This window comes from Cebus imitator, unplaced genomic scaffold, assembly GCF_001604975.1.
Source record: "Cebus imitator isolate Cc_AM_T3 unplaced genomic scaffold, Cebus_imitator-1.0 Scaffold36, whole genome shotgun sequence".
Classification (NCBI taxonomy): domain Eukaryota; kingdom Metazoa; phylum Chordata; class Mammalia; order Primates; family Cebidae; genus Cebus; species Cebus imitator.
Genome location: NW_016107351.1, coordinates 2,201,000 through 2,219,006, shown reverse-complemented (window position 1 = coordinate 2,219,006; position 18,007 = coordinate 2,201,000). Strand labels below are relative to the sequence as shown.

Genomic DNA, 18,007 nt, shown 5'->3' with positions numbered 1-18,007 from the left:
TGGCCCTCGACACTCCGGAAACCTGAGTTGCTGGAGAAACCACGTGGACTCCTTTCTGGTAACAGAGGACAGGCCGTGCTCGCCCTTGGCCGCCTCCCAGTGGCTGCTGATCTGGGAGGTGGTCTGCGGGTCTGGAGACCCTCGGATGGGAAGCATAGGCATGACTGGCCCTGGCCCTTTCTCCTTTTTACTTTTATCCTTGGCCTGATGGCCTTCTTGACTGACAGAAGCCCTGGCTGTGTCAGCAGGCAGTGGGGTGGGGGGGCCCTGGGTTGCTCTGTGCCAATTCCAGCTCCCAGAAGAGGCTCCATCTCCCTGATGCTGAGGCTCTGGGGCTGGGACCCTGGGAGCCCAGCTTTGCCTGCCTGGGCTCTGCTCTCTCCAGCTTGCTCACGACATCCTGCGCTGGGACTGCGGCCCCTCATGGAGGCCCCCCCAGATGCCATTCCATGGGGCAGACCTGCTGGGGTGTTTGCTGTAGATCTGGCGATTCCTGGGCAGCTTGTTTCTTCAGCCCTGCTGTGTTGACAGGCTGGGGAGGAGGGGAGGAGGTGCGGTGGGCGGGGTTGCCAGGCCTCCAGAGACTCAGCCTGGAGGGTGGGGTGTGAGGTGCACCACCTTGGGCCGTGGAGGCCAAGACTCTATTGTGGCTTCTGGGGACTCCCCTGGAGCTCCTAGGGTGTGGCCCCCGTCTGCAGGGTTTGGAGAAGGGCAGAAGCAGAGGGTGTCTGTGGAAGGGGCATTTTCTTTCTTTAGAGACGGGGTCTTGCTCTCTTGTCTAGGCTGGAATGCAGTAGCATGATCATGGCTCACTGTGGCCTCCAACCTGGATTCAAGCGATCTTCCTGCCTCAGCCTCCTGAGTAGCTGGGACCACAGGCATGTACCACCACACCCAGCTACTTTTTTATTTTAATATTTTGTATAGACAGCATCTCACTGCATTGCCCGGGCTGGTCTTGAGCTCCTGGGCTCAAGTCACCCTCCCATCTTAGCCTCCTAGAGTGCTGGGATTATAGGCGTGAGCCACTGCTCCCGGCTGAAGGAGGCATTGTCTCATGTAATTAATCGCGTGCTGGGAGATGTGCTGGAGGACCTTGTGCTTTCCCTGTCTTCGCATGAGGGTCTGCCCGTGGCGAACTCCGGGCTCTGCATGGCCCACAGTGAGGGGTGGCTGTGTCTGAAACTGGTGGGATTCCAGAACTTCCTGTTGGCAGAGTCCTTGGTGGTTGATTGCAAGAAGCCGCTGAGCCTCCCGTGGGCACAGGGAGGAGGAGCAGGGGAAGCACCAGGAGAGAGAGGGAGGAGGGAGTGTCCGTCTACCCGTGGGCTTCTGGAGTCTCTCCCAGGGCCCCTCCTGGAGCTTGGAGCCCCCCGTGTGCATCTGCAGAGGGCCAGCCAGATGCCAGCCTTGCTCTGGGGGTCAGGGTTTTTTCCTGATAGCAGCTTTATTGACACCATTCACATGCCATGTGGTCACCCCCTTAGAGTGTGCAGTTCTTTGGGGTTAGCGTATTTACGGTGTGTAGCCGTTACCCCATCTAACTCCAAAACGTTTTTATCACCCTAAAAAGAAACCCCTTACAGATTAAGTGGTCACTCCCTCATCCCCTTGCTCCCTTCCCCTCACAGCCACGCGTCTGCGTCTGTCTCTGGGCTGGCCCATTGTGGAGGTTTCATACACGTGGAGTTGTACAAGGTGTGACCTTCTGTGTCTGACCCTTTTCCCTGGGCACGTGCTTAGGGTCCATCATGCTGTAGCCCTGTCCGGGCCTCATTCCTGTTTCTGCTTAACGATGACCCGTTGCATGGGGTGGGCCCATTTCATTTACTCGGGGTTGCTGTCGCCTTCCGGCAGCTGCGAGCGTGTTTTCCTCTCTCGTGGGCGTGCACTGAAACTGGAATTGCCGGGTCAGATGGCTGGGAGTTGGGTTTTTATGAAAGCGGCACATCCTTGTTCAAAACCAAGCCGGCCCCTTCCCACCCTCCTAATGCGCCCAGGTCCCACGACGTGGAGGCAGCTCCCTCGGCTGTGTGTCTCAGAGGGCAGGTGTATGCCATTCCTCCTCCTCTTCTGTTCCAAAAGTGCAGACATCATGGAATGGTTTCTTACTATGGAAGAATTTGGACTTAGATTTTTTATGCTGTCCCTTGCCCCACCCAATATAATTACCACAATTTTTGTTTAAACCCACGTATGGTGTTATCTGGTGATATAAATCCTTTTTATGGCCAAGACAGTATAGTATGATCACTGCACAGCTTAATTGAGGTGTGATTGAAGTGTAATAAACTGCGCGTGTCTGAGTGTCCAGTGTGGTGAGTTCTGATGTGTGTACCGCTGTGAAGCTGTGGCCACGGTCACAACAGTGAACTTGTCTGTCCCTCCCTCCCTCCTGTCCCAAGAGTCCTTGGGCCCTCCCTCCCCATCTCCAGGCAACTACTGATCCGCTTTCTGTCACTGTAGTTTAGCGTGCATTGGCTGGAGTTTTACAGAAGTGGAGCCATACGGCGTGCGTTCTTTTTCCGTTCAGCTTCCTCGGGAGTGCGTGGTTATTCTGAGCCTCGTCCTGCTGCCCGTGTTAGCAATTCACTGCGACTCATCGCCTGCAGGGCCCTGCCGTATGCATGTCAGACCCTCATCTGTTGATGGACACTTAGGTTTTAGTTTGGGGCATTCCCGAATTTGCATTTCCTCGATTCATGTTGTGGGGCCTCTTTGCGTGTTCTCTTGCCACTTGTTTATCTCTCTTAGTGAGGTGGGTGTTTGAATCTTCCCCCTTTATTTCACTTGGGTTTTGTCTTCTCCAGTTATAAAAGTTCTCTGTGTACTCTAGATAGAAGTCCCTTGCCAGGAATCCATTTTGCACATATTTCATTCCAGTCTGGTGGACCTTTTGTTTTGTGATAGTGGTTTTTTTCTTTTTCAGACAGTCTCACTCTGTCGCCCAGGCTGGAGTGCAGTGGCGCGATCTCAGCTCACGGCAACCTCTGCCTCCCAGGTTCAAGCGCTTCTCCCCCCTCAGCCCCCCAAGTAGCTGGGATTAGAGGCATGCACCACCACGCCCGGCTAATTTTGTATTTCTGCTAGAGATGGGGTTTCACCATGTTGTCCAGGCTGTTTTCAAACTCCTGACTTTGTGATCCACCTGCCTCAGCCTCCCACAAGTGCTGGGGTTACAGGTGTAAGCCACCGTGCCCAGCTCTGTAATAATAGTGTTTTTAGAACAAAAGTTTTAATTTATTGAAGTCCAGTGGACTGATTTTTTTGGTATTAATGTGATATTATGAATCTCTGATGTTTATTATGGCGCCTTTGATTTTCTGGAGTTAATAATGGACTTGCTTCTTTTTTTCTTTTTTTGAGGGGGGCAGAGGTTCGCTGTTGTTGCCCAGGCTGGAGTACAGTGGCACCATCTCGGCACACTGCAACCTGCACCTCCCAGGTTCAAGCGATTCTCCAGCCTCAGCCTCCTGAGTAGCTGGGACTACAGGCATATGCCACCATATGCTAATTTTGTATTTTTAGTAGAGACGGGGTTTCTTCTTGTTGGTCAGACTGACCTTGAATGCCCACTCAGGTGATCTGACCACCTCGCCTCCTAAAGTGCTGGGATGACAGGCGTGAACCACCCCGCCTGGCCCGCCTCGCCACCCCGCCTGGCCCGCCTCGCCACCCCGCCTGGCCCGCCTCGCTTCTTCGTTCCCTTCCTTTTCAGTGCACCGTCACACATTTCTTCCCAAAACCTCGGCCGCTCCCTCTCGCTGGCTTTGCTGCTGGCTGATGAGGGCAGCCTGTTTCGTCTCCTTTGGAGCCATCCTGCTCCCTCCTAGGCCGCTGGGCTATGCAGAGGCAGCTTCTCCCCCTCCCAGGTTCGAGCCCGTGTTTTCTGGGTCCCGTGCCTTTACTGTTCCTGTATTATTCCCACCGTTTGGGGAATCATCTTTTTCTTTTTCTTTCTGTATTAGGTTCCTGAGTGGGTGAATAGGGCAGGTGTTTGAGCCAGTGCGTGTCTGCCGATGTCTCTGCCTGGCGCTGGTGGCTTAGCGGTTTGGAATTCCAGATGGGAGATGCTCCGTGTTTGGAGTCTGAGGCCATCACACCGTCCGCTTCCAGCTTCCACCACTGCTGTGTTCTGTGGCATTTTGGTGCTGATTTTATGTGTTACTTTTTCCTCCCCGGAAGCTCTGGAGATCTTTGTCCTGGGGTGTTATGGGATTTCCTGACAACATCTAGGTTTGGCGACGGTCTTGAGAGGCTCGTGAATGGCGTCACCGGATGTTGGGGGGTGGCGTGCAGTCTGCAGGGGCCACAGGAGCGGGGAGGACTTTGGGGGTTAGGAGGGGTGAAGGAGAGGAGACAGGGTGTGTCCGAAGGTGTGAGGTGGACGGAATCGAGGTTTTTGCAGAAATGAGAAAGGTCTAGAGCATATGAGGGGGTGGGGCTGGAGTGGAGGCGGGGTTTTCAGGAGCCCAGGGCCGCGTAGACATTCAGGCTCTGTGCCACAGGAAGACAGATTTGTGCAGCTCACCTTTCTCACTGAGTCTTAGGGTTCGTCTGTGTTCTTGCCACGTGTGGGTACCTTCGTTTTCACTGCTGTAGAATATTCCACAAACGCGTAACAGTTCCTCTGTCTTCCTTGATCAGCAGTTGAGTTACTCCTGGTGAGTTTTTCTAGATGAGCTGCTCCTGGGGGCCCTGAGGCTGAGCTCTCCTGCAGGATGAATTCCGGAAGGCCCTGTGGGGTGTGCAGCGGCCACTCGTGCAATCAGTGACGCGGGCGTGCAGCTCCCTCCCCGGGGCGGGGGCTCAGCAGTTGCTCGGGTAGGTTCTGCTTTCTGTGTTTGCAGGCTGTGTTATTAGTGCGTGTGTGGGTGTGCCTTCTCCTGTTACCAAGATGTGGCTTGCTCTGGCCCTTCACGGTCTTATTTTTAGTCTCTTTGGTCGGGTGTTGAGTTTGTTTCCTGTTCTTCCTCTTCAGCCCTGGTGGGGGTGTTGCTCGTTTCTGCTCACCTTCTCCTCCGTGTGTCCTTGCTGCCTCAGGATGGGTGGATGGACGGAGCTGTCCCTGCTGTCTGGGGGTGAGCCACCCTCAGTGGCGGAGCCCCTCCCGGGGAGGCGGAGTCCTGGTCTGTGCTGAGGGGTGGAGGTGATGGGTTCGGCCCAGCCCTTGCTTGGCTGGGAGGTGGTTTTCAGTGATTTGGTCTTAACACCCAGCCGAGCAGGGTTCCACCCTGTCCTCTCTCTGCTGGCCTCCCGCCTGAGCCCCTCTGGGTGTGGCCTTGTGGCTGTGTGAGGCCAGGGTTGCCAGGCAAGCAGCGGTCCCAACCCTGCCTGCCCTCCTGGTGCCCTCCTTCCTCCCCTCTCGTTCCTTCCCCCTCTCCCCATTCCTTCCCCCTCTTCTCATTCCTTCCTCCCCTTCTCATTCCTTCCCCACTTTCATTCTTCCCATTCTTCCCACCTTTTTCTTTCCATGTGGCACAGAGCTTCTGTGGCACCTGCTTTACTCACAGGGCAGTCCACCTTTAGTCCCGTGGGTCTCTCTGTGCCTGAAGCTCTGGCCCCGCAGCGCCCACAGCTGGGGAGGCGGCCTCGGGCTATGCAGCCCTCACGGGGAGATCCTCTCAGCCCCCAGGATGAGGGGGCATTCGGGTGCAGTGACCGCCGATTGGCTGTGGAGGATGCCCCCGCCCCCTTCATTTCCTGCAGAACCCTGAGCTCTGTTCTTCCTGGGAAGAGGGGGTCCTGGCGGCATCCCCTCATTCTAGCCCAGCATGCTGTTCTGAGTGAGCCCCAGGCCTCCGGAGCAGAGAGCCGGTCTTGGCCTGCGTTAGCTTTCCTGCTTCTGAACCAGAGCCTGGCCCAGGGTCAAAGCCCAGAGAGTCTCTTTTTGCTTTAAATGAGCGGCTGGGGCTGCCCCTTTGTTCTCTCTGCTTCTGGAGTGAGGAGTGGCAGGGTCAGAGCCGGCCTTTGGTGCTGTGGGTCTCTCTGTACCTGTGGCTCTGGCACAGCGGTGCGCACAGCAGGGGGGCGGCCCTGGGCCTTGCGGCCTACAGACCTCACAGAGGGAAGGGCCTCCCGGCTTCAGCTGGAGGTGGTTCTCCCTGCGGTGACAGAGTTTCTGCAGTTGACTTTCAGAGTTTTGCTTTGATATGGCAAGTGCTTAGTCAGGGAATGGAGTGGCGGCTCCAAGTTCCGGAAGCTTCTCACAGCCCTTCTAATCCCGTAGCCGGCAGCCACCCACACTTGGCTGTCTGCTGCCTGCCTAGTTTCCCAATCCCCGCGATGGGGCCTCTGTTGAGGCCTCGGGTGCTTTTCCAGCTCGGGCAGGAGTGATTCCGGGGCACACCTGCCGCTCTCACAGCCCCTGACCTGGTGCCCAGGTGAGACTTCTCTGAGGGGCGTCTGCTCGTCGTCCTCTTGGGTTTTGTACTTGGGTTGATCAGCCGCTTGGGGTGATTGGAGTGGCCAGCTGGGTCTGAGTCCTCTGGGCCAGTCCCTGGCATGTGCCTGTGGCCCAGGAGGAAGCCTGGCAGGTGGCCCGAGGGAGGGTGACCTGAGGGAGGGTGGGCCGAGGCTGGTCACAGAGCCAGTACTGTGTACGTCCCAGCCCCCTGCAGGGCTCAGGGTCCTGAGCTGAGAGCCTCAGGAATCTGGAGAATTTGCTAAGATGTGTGAGTGGCTCCCTCTCTCTGTTTCACACCCCTCCATGGTAGCTGGCACCACCAGGGGCTGGCATGGAGGCTGAAGGGCAAGGCCAGGGCAGGTGCCCAGCATGGTACTGGGCCGCAGGGTGCCTGGGTGGACGTGACGCTGGTTCTTTCTGCAGGTGGAGGGCGGCCGTCCAGTTTGCCTCCCAACAGCTGTGGTTTGCAGCACCCGGGACTGCACTCCTGAGCACACCCCCCCACCCCCTGCCCGAGGCTCGGGCACACAGAGCTGGACTGAGCCTGGGCCTCTGCTGGCCGACAGGGAGCAGCAGGCCAGAGTCCCAGTGAACTGGGCTTCCGGTGCTGCGTGCATGCCTGGGCAGGTGGCTCTAGCGCTGTGTGTCCGAACCGCCTGTGTGAGAAGAGGGTCACGTAGCTGTCCTTTGGCCTGGCTCTGGCTTTGAGGGAGGCTAAGGTCGAATCGCCCTGTAGAGCGTTGTTGGCTCTTGGGGATGGCGGCCTCTCTCCAGTGAGGGAGGCTGTCATTGCAGTGAGCGGGGCCACAGCCCTCCCCAGGAGAGAGCACTGCACTTCCCGTGTGTGGTCAGTCGCCTGTCCAGCCTGCCTGTCTTCATGTGGTCAGGGCCGCGTATCCAGCCTGTCCCTGTCTGGGGCCCTGGGCCGGTCGTGTTTCTTGTCCGACTGCTCTGTGGCCCTGCTGAGGGCTGTACCTGAGCCAGGCTGTTTTGCTCAGCCCATGCCCGTCTCTGGAGGCCTCTGGGGTGTTTCTGTCCTTTGAAGAGGCCGCCTTGTACCCACGGGTGCCCTCATCTTGCTTGTTCGTGATCGCAGGGCGTGTATGCCTGCTGGGCACACTGGGCCTGTGCTCTGCCATCTGCCTGGCATCCCTGCGTGTCTGGGAGAGTGGTGGGAGCTCCCTGTTGGGCCAGCCTTGGAAGAGGATGTTGGCAGGCAGGCGGCGTTGTCCCTGCCTGAAACTGTGAGCTGGATTGTGGCGACTGAGTCATCGAATTAAGGTGTGGCCTGGAAACTTCCCAGAGCTATTGGCCACAGTGCACCCCTTGTTGCCCAGAGTGCCCAGTGGGGAGAGCTGGGGACCCGCAGGCCAGGTGCCCCTCCTCTCCCCACGGGTGTCAGTGTCTCTGGAGTCAGCCTCCCTCTTAGAGGCATGGGGTGGCACCCTCCGTGTGTGTGGCATCTCTGGGTCTCTGAAATGTGGGCGCCTGGGCAGAAGGGAAGGTCGTTGGCCATGTGAACCCCAAGGGGCCTTTGGGGCTGTCTCCAGCGGCTCCCATTGGCCACAGTGGCTTGGAGGCACTGTCTGACCTCATGCCACTCACTTAGCGGGGCTTCCTGTTCTCCATGAGGCCTGGCAGCTTGTCCAGCTGTGTCGTTGCCCCTCTGGGCTCAGGCAGCTCCATGTGCAGCGCGCTGAGGAACCCCAGTGTCCCAGCATCCTCCTGCAGATGGAGGCTGCAGCCTCCCTTTGGGCCAGTGACTGTGACAGCAGCCTCTGGGCATGACACTTGCTGTCAGTCCCTCACGCCAGGGACCCGCCTGGTAGGCTGCCAAGTCTTTCTGACACACCATTTGGAGGCCTTAATTAGATCAGTCTCACATCCCTGAGGCAGCCTGACACTGAAGTCCCTGGTTGGTCCCCGGCCCTCCAGCACATCAGTGCCTGGAGATGAGAGCGAAGTCAGAGGTCCCTGGCCTAAGGCCAGCCTGTACCTCCCCTCCTCCCACACCATTCCGCCCTCCCTACAGTGGGACATAGAGGCAGGGTTACTCCAGAGACAGCCCTGCAAAGAAGCCACCAGGAGGCTCGGGAAGGAGGACACTGCCCTGGGCCCAACCTCCAGCACTGTGGGGTCTATCGGGGCCCCCTCACAACCTTTTCGCAGAGGTGGGTGTTCCTGCTTAACTCTGTGGGGACCCTGGGCTGGGGAAGGGGGCGGAGTGGACTCGTGGTGGGGGAGTGGAGGGTCATGTTCCCCTCTGGCTGCGGCTGGGGGTGGTCCTGCAGGCTTAGGGCTTGGCCCAGCCATTCCTGCCTGCTGATGGCTCTGGGGCGAGGGCTGAGCTGTGCGGGGAGATTAGCAGCCGTCCTGATTGGATTGGCTGTGTTGTAGCCACGGCAGCCAAGCCTGGGCCCCTGGTCTGGCTGCTCGTGGTTTGATCCCAAACCGTTTCCTGCTGGTGATTGGTAGCTCCTAGCATTACCTGCAGAGGACCTGCCAGACTCACAGTCAGCGAGAGGCTCTGTAAGGCCAGCCAGGTGTCCTCTGCCAGTGTTGCTGCTGCTCCCTTTGGCCCAGGATTGCAGCGAGGTGGTGCCTTCCCTCCTTGAGTGATCACCCTAAGTGTCAGGCCGTGGCTTGGGCGTGTCAGGACGGGGAAGGCAGCTGGTCTGTCCCCTGTGAGGCCGGGGCTGCGCATCCCCCGGTTAAGGCACAGCTGATGGTGCCTGCCGCCCCTTGGTGCCGTCAGCAGTGCTCCCGGGGAGGGAAGGAGAGGAGCGGCTCCTCTCTTCTCAAGCCAGGAGCTGCTGAGGTGCTGGCCGTCCCTGATGAGGCCCCACACAGTCAGCCTCTGGCCAGGGGCCGGGGAACACAGGTGCCAGCTTAGCAGCCTCTGTGGGCAGGTCTCTGTACCTCTGGGGGACATGGGTCTTGGGCACTTTGGGTGGTACCAGTTGGTGGAAGGGCGGGCATGTCAGGCCTGGCAGACACTGGCTGCAGCCGCCTGGGCAGATGATGGCGGGTGCTCACAGGGCGGCCTCTGCTTCTGTTTGCATCTTGCAGGGTTGGAACAAGTCAATGCCTGCCTGAGAGTCTGTCTCCCAGGAGGGATCTTCTCTCTGGGACAATAATCAGGGAGCACAAATAGGCGAGGCTGGTGAGGAGCAGGCCCCACTTATGGCAGGGGCCTCCCAGGGGCATGCATGAGGAGCTGGAGGTCTCAGTGGCTCCTCTCCCCTGCAGAGCAGCTGTCGGAGAGGGTCTGTCCCCAGGGACCAGGACCCTGGTCAGTGCCATCCGGGTCACTGGTGTCCTTTGGGCCCCAGGTATAGGAGGGCAGCGATGTGGGGCCGAAACCGGAAGCCGCTTCTGAATCCCCAAACCCTGGGATCAGGGTGACGGGAAGCCCAGGACCTCAAGGGGTGACTGCAGGGTCAGCACCCGCACAGTCGGAGCTAGCACCGGAGCTCATCTCGGGTGGCTCCACTCCTGAGTACCCGGTCCCCAATTCCCTGCCCTGGGGAGGGTGCCCCCAAGTCTGGTAATGCAGAGAAGGCCACCTCGGTGGCCTCTTGGCTGTGGCATGAAGCGGGGCGGGGGACTCCGGTCCTGGGAAGAGGCCTTTCTCAGGTTGGGGGGCCACATCTGGTGGCTGGTTCCTCTGTCCAGCCTTGTGATCCTGGTCATGGAAGGTGCCAGTGGGTTTCCTCGTCCGCAGTGTCTGTGACCGTCAGGCCACATGTGCTCCTGCATGCCCAGTGCCGAGCTCCAGCTGCACCAAGGCTCCTCCACTCCCCAGTCACACATTTGATGACTTGTCCCATGCTGGCCCATAGGAACAGCCAGAACGGGGTCTCTGCAGCCCCAGGGTGGTCCCGGCAGCAGGGGCTGGGCTGAGGAGGATGCGCCGGGCCCTCCGGCTGTACCTGGAGTGCTTGCTTCTTTAAACATCTGAAGGACAAACAGCAGAGCATCAACTTCTGATAGCTCTGAATGGGGGTCCACAGGCTTTTGTGACAGTGTCCTTGGTACATTTTGTACGTTGGAAGTATTTTTTAAATGGTTACCAACAGTCACACACCGGCGGTCACATCACTGCAGGGCCAACTGGACTGTGTCTTGGGCAGAGACTGAACACGTGTGCACACCCAGCCAGAGCACACACGCCTGCACAGAGACACACGAGTGTACACACACACAGGCACAGACAGTCCTAGCTCCAAGTACATCTCCTCCATGGAATGCTGGAGGGGTGACAGGGAGACTGGCCCCTGGCAAGGTGGTCAGAGAGGCTGCAGGTGGTCTGAACTGCCTGCCTGGCATCCTCAGCTGCCCCTACTCATGGCCATGGGACTCTGCAGGCAGCTGGAGTCCAGAGCCAGGTTCAGGGATGCCTGGCGGGAGTTCTTGAGTCTGTTCCCTGCCTCAGCAGTGGCCCCTTCCTTTTGAGGAGGTATAGATTGCGGGGCCCTGGAAGAGCCTGGGGGACGTGGTTCTCCATCCGTGGCAGGCTCCCTCTGCCCACTCGGGGGATCCCCCTGGTCTTGCCCACTCACAAGCTTGCTCTGGCCAGCGTGTTCCTGGGCAAGGTTCATTTCACCTCCCAGGCTTCCTTCCAGCCACCTCCATTCTCCCTGGACATGTGGGAGACATGCCCAGGGCGCCTTGGGAGGACGCCGTGCAGTGTGCCCTGAACAGGCAGCAATGGTAACCAGGGTCTTTGGAGATGTGCTTGTTTGCCTGGGAAGATTGGAAGATTTTTCTGTTTTGTTTGTTTTTCCCTTTCTGGAGACAGTCTCACTCTGTCACTCAGGCTGGAGTGCAGTGGTGCAGTCATGCATGGCTCATTGCAGCCTCCTGGGCTCAAGCGATCCTCCCACCTCAGCTTCTGAGCAGCCAGGACTGCTGCTGTGTGCTGCCATGCCTGGATAATTTTTAAACTTTTTGTAGCGACAACGTCTTGCTTTGTTGCCCAGGCTGGTCTCGAACTCCTGGACTCAAGCGATCCTCTGATCTCGGCCTCCAAAGTGTTAGGATTATAGGCATGAGCCACGGTGCCCGGCCAGAGGTTGGTTTTGGAAGGCAAAGTTGCCCAAGAAGAAAGGAGCAGGCTCTGCTCCAAACTGTAGCCCGGTCTGCCCTCCACACTGAGTGGACATCCAGGCAGCCTCCAGGCTGGGCATTGAGTATGCTCTGCCTTGGTCACTCGTGGCCAGAAAGGAGGTAGAAACATGGAAAGAAACCCCCTCTGCCCCATCAGACCTTAGCCCTCCTTGCAGACACTGGGGAAGGTAAAAACCACTTTGAAGGGAGGGGAGTGGGACAGGGAGTGCTGCTGCAGACGAGCTCCCAGTGGACGCTGAGCAGGAGAAGGCCCCGGGTGCCTGTCCCCTGTCCCCCTGCAGCTGTGGCAGCTGGGCTCGGCCTGGTCACTCAGCCCGCAGGAAGAAGGTGTCAGGTCAGCTCAGCCCCCACAGAGCCTCATCTCCACTCCTGTGTCATGTAGGGGCCCTTTGAAGCCCCGACTCCAGCTGCTCTGGATGGATGGCTGCGGACCCTGGAGCCCCTGCCTGCCTGGGATGCTGGGAGTGTGTGAGCACCCCCCTCGCCAGCCGATCCCTGGCGGGCCTGAGAGTCCTTGGTCTCATCGTGAGGGTGCTATTGCTGGTCCAGGGCCTGGCCTCGGAGCAGGGGGTTTGAAGTGGTGGCTCAGGACAGTGGGGGTGGGTGACGGAAGGCAGCCTCAGCCTCTCCCCTCCCTCCACCGCCCTGTCCACAATCTGAATGCTGACCCCAAGGTGGCTCTTTGGACTTGCTTGGTTTCAGAACTGTGTTGGTAAGCAGCGTTGGCTACCATCGTCACCATGGCAACGCAGACACTGATTTTTTTTTTTTTCCGCTGGTTACCCCCTGGCCACGCTCCATTTTTGCCTTTCTTGTAGGTGGGAGAACTCTACTTGTCCCAAGGAGAAGCTGGTGGCTGGAGGGCTGCAGAGAGAAGAGGTGGGATTGGGAGTCACCCCCAAGGTGGTGTCCCTGGGCTCTGGGTCAGCACTGGGTCTGGTCCCCAGGCCCTGCTGGGTTCTCTGGCAGCTCCCCCCCGGCCATGTGTCCTTCCCCGTGATGAGCACGCTCAGTTCGAGCCCTGCCCAGGTGTGTGCTGATGAGCTCTTGAGGCACCTTTGGGCTTTAGAAACCACCAGGATAATTGAACGTTGTGGATGTCTATTTCACAAGGCACTGGGAGGTGATGTGTGCTCGTAGCCAGGTTGGAGCAGCTGACCCCTTGGCACAGAGCCCCTCTGCCACCAGCAGAGAGAGGAGAGTTCCAGTGCCTCCTGAAGCCACAGAAATATGGAAATTCCCAGGAAACGAGTGTTTCTGTGCCCTCAGTGTCCTCTGGCCAAAAAGAGCACCCTGACCACTCGGTAGCAATGCCTGTCATGTCCCAGAGCCTCTGTTTCAGGGATTCAAGTCCAGCTCCCGGAAGACTCAGGGCGAGGGTCAGAGGCCTTCTTCCCACCCTCCCGTGCCTCGGGGCTGCTGTGAGCTGTCCTGGCTCACGCTTTGCCATCCAAGCTCTGTCTGGGAGGCAGCTGGGAATTGGAGCAGTTCCCACACCAAGTGGGGCCTGGTGGGTGGCCTGTCCCCTCCTCCAGCGAGGCACACACATGCACGGGAGCAGGCAGGTCTGCCTGTGTGGGGTCTGGGGCATCTTGTTGCATTTCCTTGCTGCCCCCTTCCCTTCTCTTCTGGGATCACCCCTTCCTCTCTGCTTCTGGCCTCCCTGGCCCTCCCAGTCTCCTGGACCATCATCGTGGCTATGCTGGTCCTGTTTCTCCTCCTTCAAGCTCTCAGGCAGGACTGGGGCTCCCTGTGGGCTTGTGGCTGCCATGCCCTCCCCAGCTGCCTCCAGCCCTCAGAAGCTCCGGGAGGGTGGGCCGGGTCACCTGCATTCCACATGCCTGGCTGACACTGCCCTGCTCCCAGGCAGGAGAGCTCCCCAGGCTCCACCACCACAATGTTCCTTGATTCCCTGTGGCTTCCTGAAGGCTCCTTTGGCTCCTCTGCAGCCTGGCATGACCCATGTAATCAGGGAACAAGTGGGGCTCTCCCTGTGTCCCTGTCTCAGCCTCCTGTGGGTCCAGTGGGAAATCCTCCTACCCTGTTTGACCCCACTCTTGTCAGTTCCACCTTGATGCCAAGAGTGGATGCTCTGCTCTGGCCCCGCCTGTGCCACAGCCTCTCAGCCATCTCCAAGTCCTCATCCTGGCCTGGCATTTCCTGAATTCCTGTCCCCCTTCTGAGAAGGAGGCAGCCCTCCTGGGAGAGCTCTGACTGGTGCTGACGTGGGCTCTGTGGGGTCTTCAGCCTTTGCAGACACATGAGCCCAGAAGCCACCTTCCCACTCTTGCTGAGTGGGGGCAGGCGGCCGGGTGGGCGCTGTTGGGCAGGCTTGGCCTTTGTTTCATTTTTCCTGCCCTCTTCACCCAGCACCCTCTGATTGGAGGTGAGGTATGAGGGGTCATCGGTGTCAGGGTGGGGCTGTCTGCTGTTAGCAGGTAAATGCACCCCAGCTCTTGCCCTGGGGCCAGGCTGTGCCATGGGCCTCACAGACCTTGTCTGTGGCCATGAGCCCGCATCTTAACTGATTTAATCCTGGGTGCCAGGTACGAACACGCACGCCTCCCTGATGAGAAAATGACGCCAGCCTGGGGCCCTTTCCCACAGCCCTGGGCATTGGGCGCCTGTCACCTCCAGGACCTCCTCCAGCCAGCACACGGGGGGCAGGTGGAGGGTCCCTGCACCAGGAGGGCAGATCCTATTGTGGCCCCTTCCTAGGGTTGAAGCTCCCTTCCTAGGTGGCTTGGGGCCTTCAGTGACCCCCCAGTGGCCCCTCTGCAAGCCAGGGCTTGGCACCCCTGCTCCTCAGAGATGAGAGCTGCCCTCTTGTACCTTCCCCACTGTGAGTCCCAGCTCCTGTGCATTCTCCTGGTTACCCAGGAGTTGAGAACTTTTACTGCCTGGGCTGCCTTTCAGATACTCTGACCTCTTGGTTTGTAGGAGCACCAGGCCAGGCGGGGAGGTGGAGGCTGCTGCTGTCCCCACCCTGGGCCTCTTCATGGGAGCAGTCGCCGGTCTCGGGCCGTGCTTTGGTAGAAATGATCTTTTATCCTAAGTGGCGTGTTATCGGAAATCATTGTGGAATGCTGTTTATGCTCCATTTGGGAGTCAGAGTCTGGCATTTGGGGACCCTCAGGCAGGGTCTGAGCTGCCCTTTGCCCTTGCAGATGAGGACGAGGGGCTGCACACATCTGCCCCCTCCCTGGCCTGTTAGCACCCCAGGCCCAGGCTTCCCGCTCTCCCAGTCTTTTTCACCGTCTCTGAGAGTCACGCTCCCTCTCAGCCTCTTAGCACTCGCACACATATAAGAACACATATTTTCTGGAGGAAATAAAAGGTACAAATATTAAAGATGTCTGTTGTGAAAGATGCAGCGTGGGGGCTCTTCTAGGTTAAAGGACTAAAGACTCCCAGTGCTGCACAGGAAAGGGGAGGGTCCTCGTCACTCACAGTTAAGCCCCTGTTGGACTTTGCTGTCTCAGGTGCTTACGGAGCAGTCTTCCGATAGGTGGAATGCTGATTTGTTTTCTTAAAATGAGACTAAAACCACGTGCCAACCCAGCGCTGGCAGGACCCTCAGCAAGACTCTGGGTCAGGGAGGAGCTTGTGAATGGCATCGCTGGGCTGTTCGGGAGCACAGTGTGTGCTGTTGATTTGAAGAGGATTCATCCGTGGTGACCTTCCTGTGTGTGGGAATGGAGGCTTGATGAGGAGGCAGAAGTCCTCGCCCTTAGAGCACAGCTTAGGGGCAGGGGTGGCATCACAACCTCTGAGGTCTGCAGCTGAGGCTCAAGGGGCTGGAAAAAGTGCCTGTGTGTGTGCGTGCATGGCTGTGTGTGCATGCATGGATGCGTGTGCATGCCTGTGTGTGTGCGTGCATGGATGCGTGTGAGTACCTGTGTGCGTGCATGGATGCGTGTGAGTACCTGTGTGTGCGAGCATGGATGTGTGTGCGTGCATGAATGCGTGTGATTGCCTGTGTGTGTGTGAGTGCCTGTATGTGTGTGCGTGCATGGATGCGAGTGCCTGTGTGTGTGCGTGCATGGATGTGTGTGCATGCATGGATGCGTGTGAGTGCGTGTATGTGCGTGCATGGATGCGTGTGAGTACCTGTGTGTGTGCATGCATGGATGTGTGTGCGTGCATGGATGCGTGTGTCTGTGTGCATGGATGCATGTGAGTCCCTGTGTGTCTGTGTGTGTGCATGTGTGTGAGTGCCTGTGTGTGTGTGTGTGTGCATGGATGCATGTGAGTGCATGTGTCTGTGTGCGTGCATGAATGCGTGTGTGTGCCTGTGTGTGCGTGCATGGATGCGTGTGAGTGCCTGTGTGTGTGTGTGCGTGCATGGATGCATGTGAGTGCATGTGTGTGTGTGCATGCATGAATGTGTGAGTGCCTGTGTGTCTGTGTGTGCATGGATGCGTGTGAGTGCCTGTGTGTCTGTGTGTGTGCATGGATGCGTGAGTGCATGTGTGTGTACGTGCATGAATGCGAGTGTGTGTGTGTGTGTGTATGGATGCGTGTGAGTGCATGTGTGTCTCTGCGTGCACGGATGCACGTGAGTTCATGTGCGTGTACCTACACATCACAGAGTGCTAAAGTGATGTGGCAGAGGGTACCGCTAGGGAACCTCGGTTAAGTGAAGGAGTGTTTTGCCGTACTGTTCTTGCAACTGTTCTTCAGGTTGGAGAGGTTGGACTGGGAGGAGAACAATGTGGTTCTGTTTTCTAAACGAGAGAAGAATGGGGTTAGCAAAGCCATGACTGGCAGGGCTTTCCAGCTCCTTCACCTTCCCACTGTGTTGAGCCAGAGCCATTCATGGGAACCTCTGGGTGTGGTTGTGAAGCCGGCCTGGGCTCAGCTCACCCACAGAGCTGTCTCCAGCCACATTTGCATTCCAGCTGTGCCCACATTTGGCGCTGGGGGAGACTTCCTGGAGCTTGTGATTCCTGGTGCCACTGGTGGCTGGGTCTGCGCCTGTGCTGGGTCTGGGGCATCTTGTGGCATTTCCTCGTTGCCTTTTCTCTTCCTGGACCACCCCCACCTTCCTCCCTGCCCCTCCTCCTCTGTTTCCATCCTCCCTGGCCCTCCCAGTCTCCTGGGCTCAGCAGATGACCATCCAGGGCATCCCCAGTTCAGCCTCAGCCCTTGAGCCTTGTGAAGCCGTTGGAAGGAGCTCAGCTGCCACCTCCGGCGGGCTGACTTTCTTCAGTGGGCCGCTTGCACTGCGGTGCCCTCTTCAGGGATGAGCGGTTCACCCTTCTCGTTCATCTGCCCACTAGACGCAGCTGTGTCAGAGCAGTGCCTGCCTTCTTGTGTCCCTAGCTTTGTGGGAGCTGCTCTGAGAGCATCCTGAGTGACCCTCTCTGAGGACCCTGCCTCCTCATAGGTGTGGCTCATACCTGTAATCTCAGCACTTTGGGAGGCCCAGTTGGGAGGATCACTTGAGGCTGGGAGTCCAGTACTCACCTGGGCAACACAGCAAGACTATGTCTCTGTCTTAGAAAAAAAGGACATTCTGGGGTTGGGCGCAGTCGCTTGCACGTATAATGCCAGCACTGTGGGAGTCCCCTTGATCCCAGGAGTTCAAGACCAGCCTGGGCGACATAGCGAGATCCCATGTTTACAAAAGTATTTTATTTAGCTGGGCATGGTGGCACACCCCTGTAGTCCCAGCTTCTCGAGAGGCTGAGGCGGGAGGATCCCTCGAACCCAGGAGTTGGAGGCTGCAGTGAGCCATGATTGTGGCACTGCACTCCAGCCTGGTGACAGAGTGAGACTCCTGCCTCTAAAAAGAAAAAACAAGGAGATTCTGACACATGCCACACCACGGATGGCGCTTGAAGGCATTGTGCCCAGGGAGGAAAGCCAGACCTAGAGGGTCCCATATAATCCAGTGAGATGTCGGGGACAGGTCACTCTACATAGAGACTGTGGGTCCCGTATAATCCAGTGACATGTCAGGGATAGGCCGCTCCATAGAGACGGGGGTGGAGGTGGGTGGTCCTGTATAATCCGGTGACATGTCAGGGATGGGTCACTCCATAGAGACGGGGTGAGGGTGGGGGGTCCCGTATAATCCGGTGACATGTCAGGGATGGGTCACTCCATAGAGACGGGGGGTGGAGGTGGGGGGTCCTGTATAATCCGGTGACATGTCAGGGATAGGCCGCTCCATAGAGACACTGTGCTGACTGGTTGCCAGGAGCTGGGGAGTGACTGCTGGTGGGTATGGATTTCTCTTTGGGATGGTGATAATGTTTCAGAGTTAGGAAAGAGGCGATGGTTGCATAACGTTGCAAATGTGCTAAGTGCCATTGGATAGATCACTTTAAAAAGGTAAAAATGGACTAGCTTGGTGGCTCACACCTGCCATTCTAGCACTTTGGGAGGCCGAGGCAGGCGGATCACTTGAGGTCAGGAGTTCCAGACCAGCCTGGCCAACATGACAAAACCCCATCTCTACTAAAA

The 18,007-nt window shown here is 58.1% G+C and overlaps 1 protein-coding gene across 8 annotated transcripts in view; it reads left to right on the top strand.

Moving 5' to 3' along the window:
* BAIAP2 (BAR/IMD domain containing adaptor protein 2) overlaps positions 1–18,007 on the top strand; it is a 75,370-nt gene that overhangs the window by 20,420 nt on the left and 36,943 nt on the right. The gene's annotated exons all lie outside the window — the stretch shown is intronic.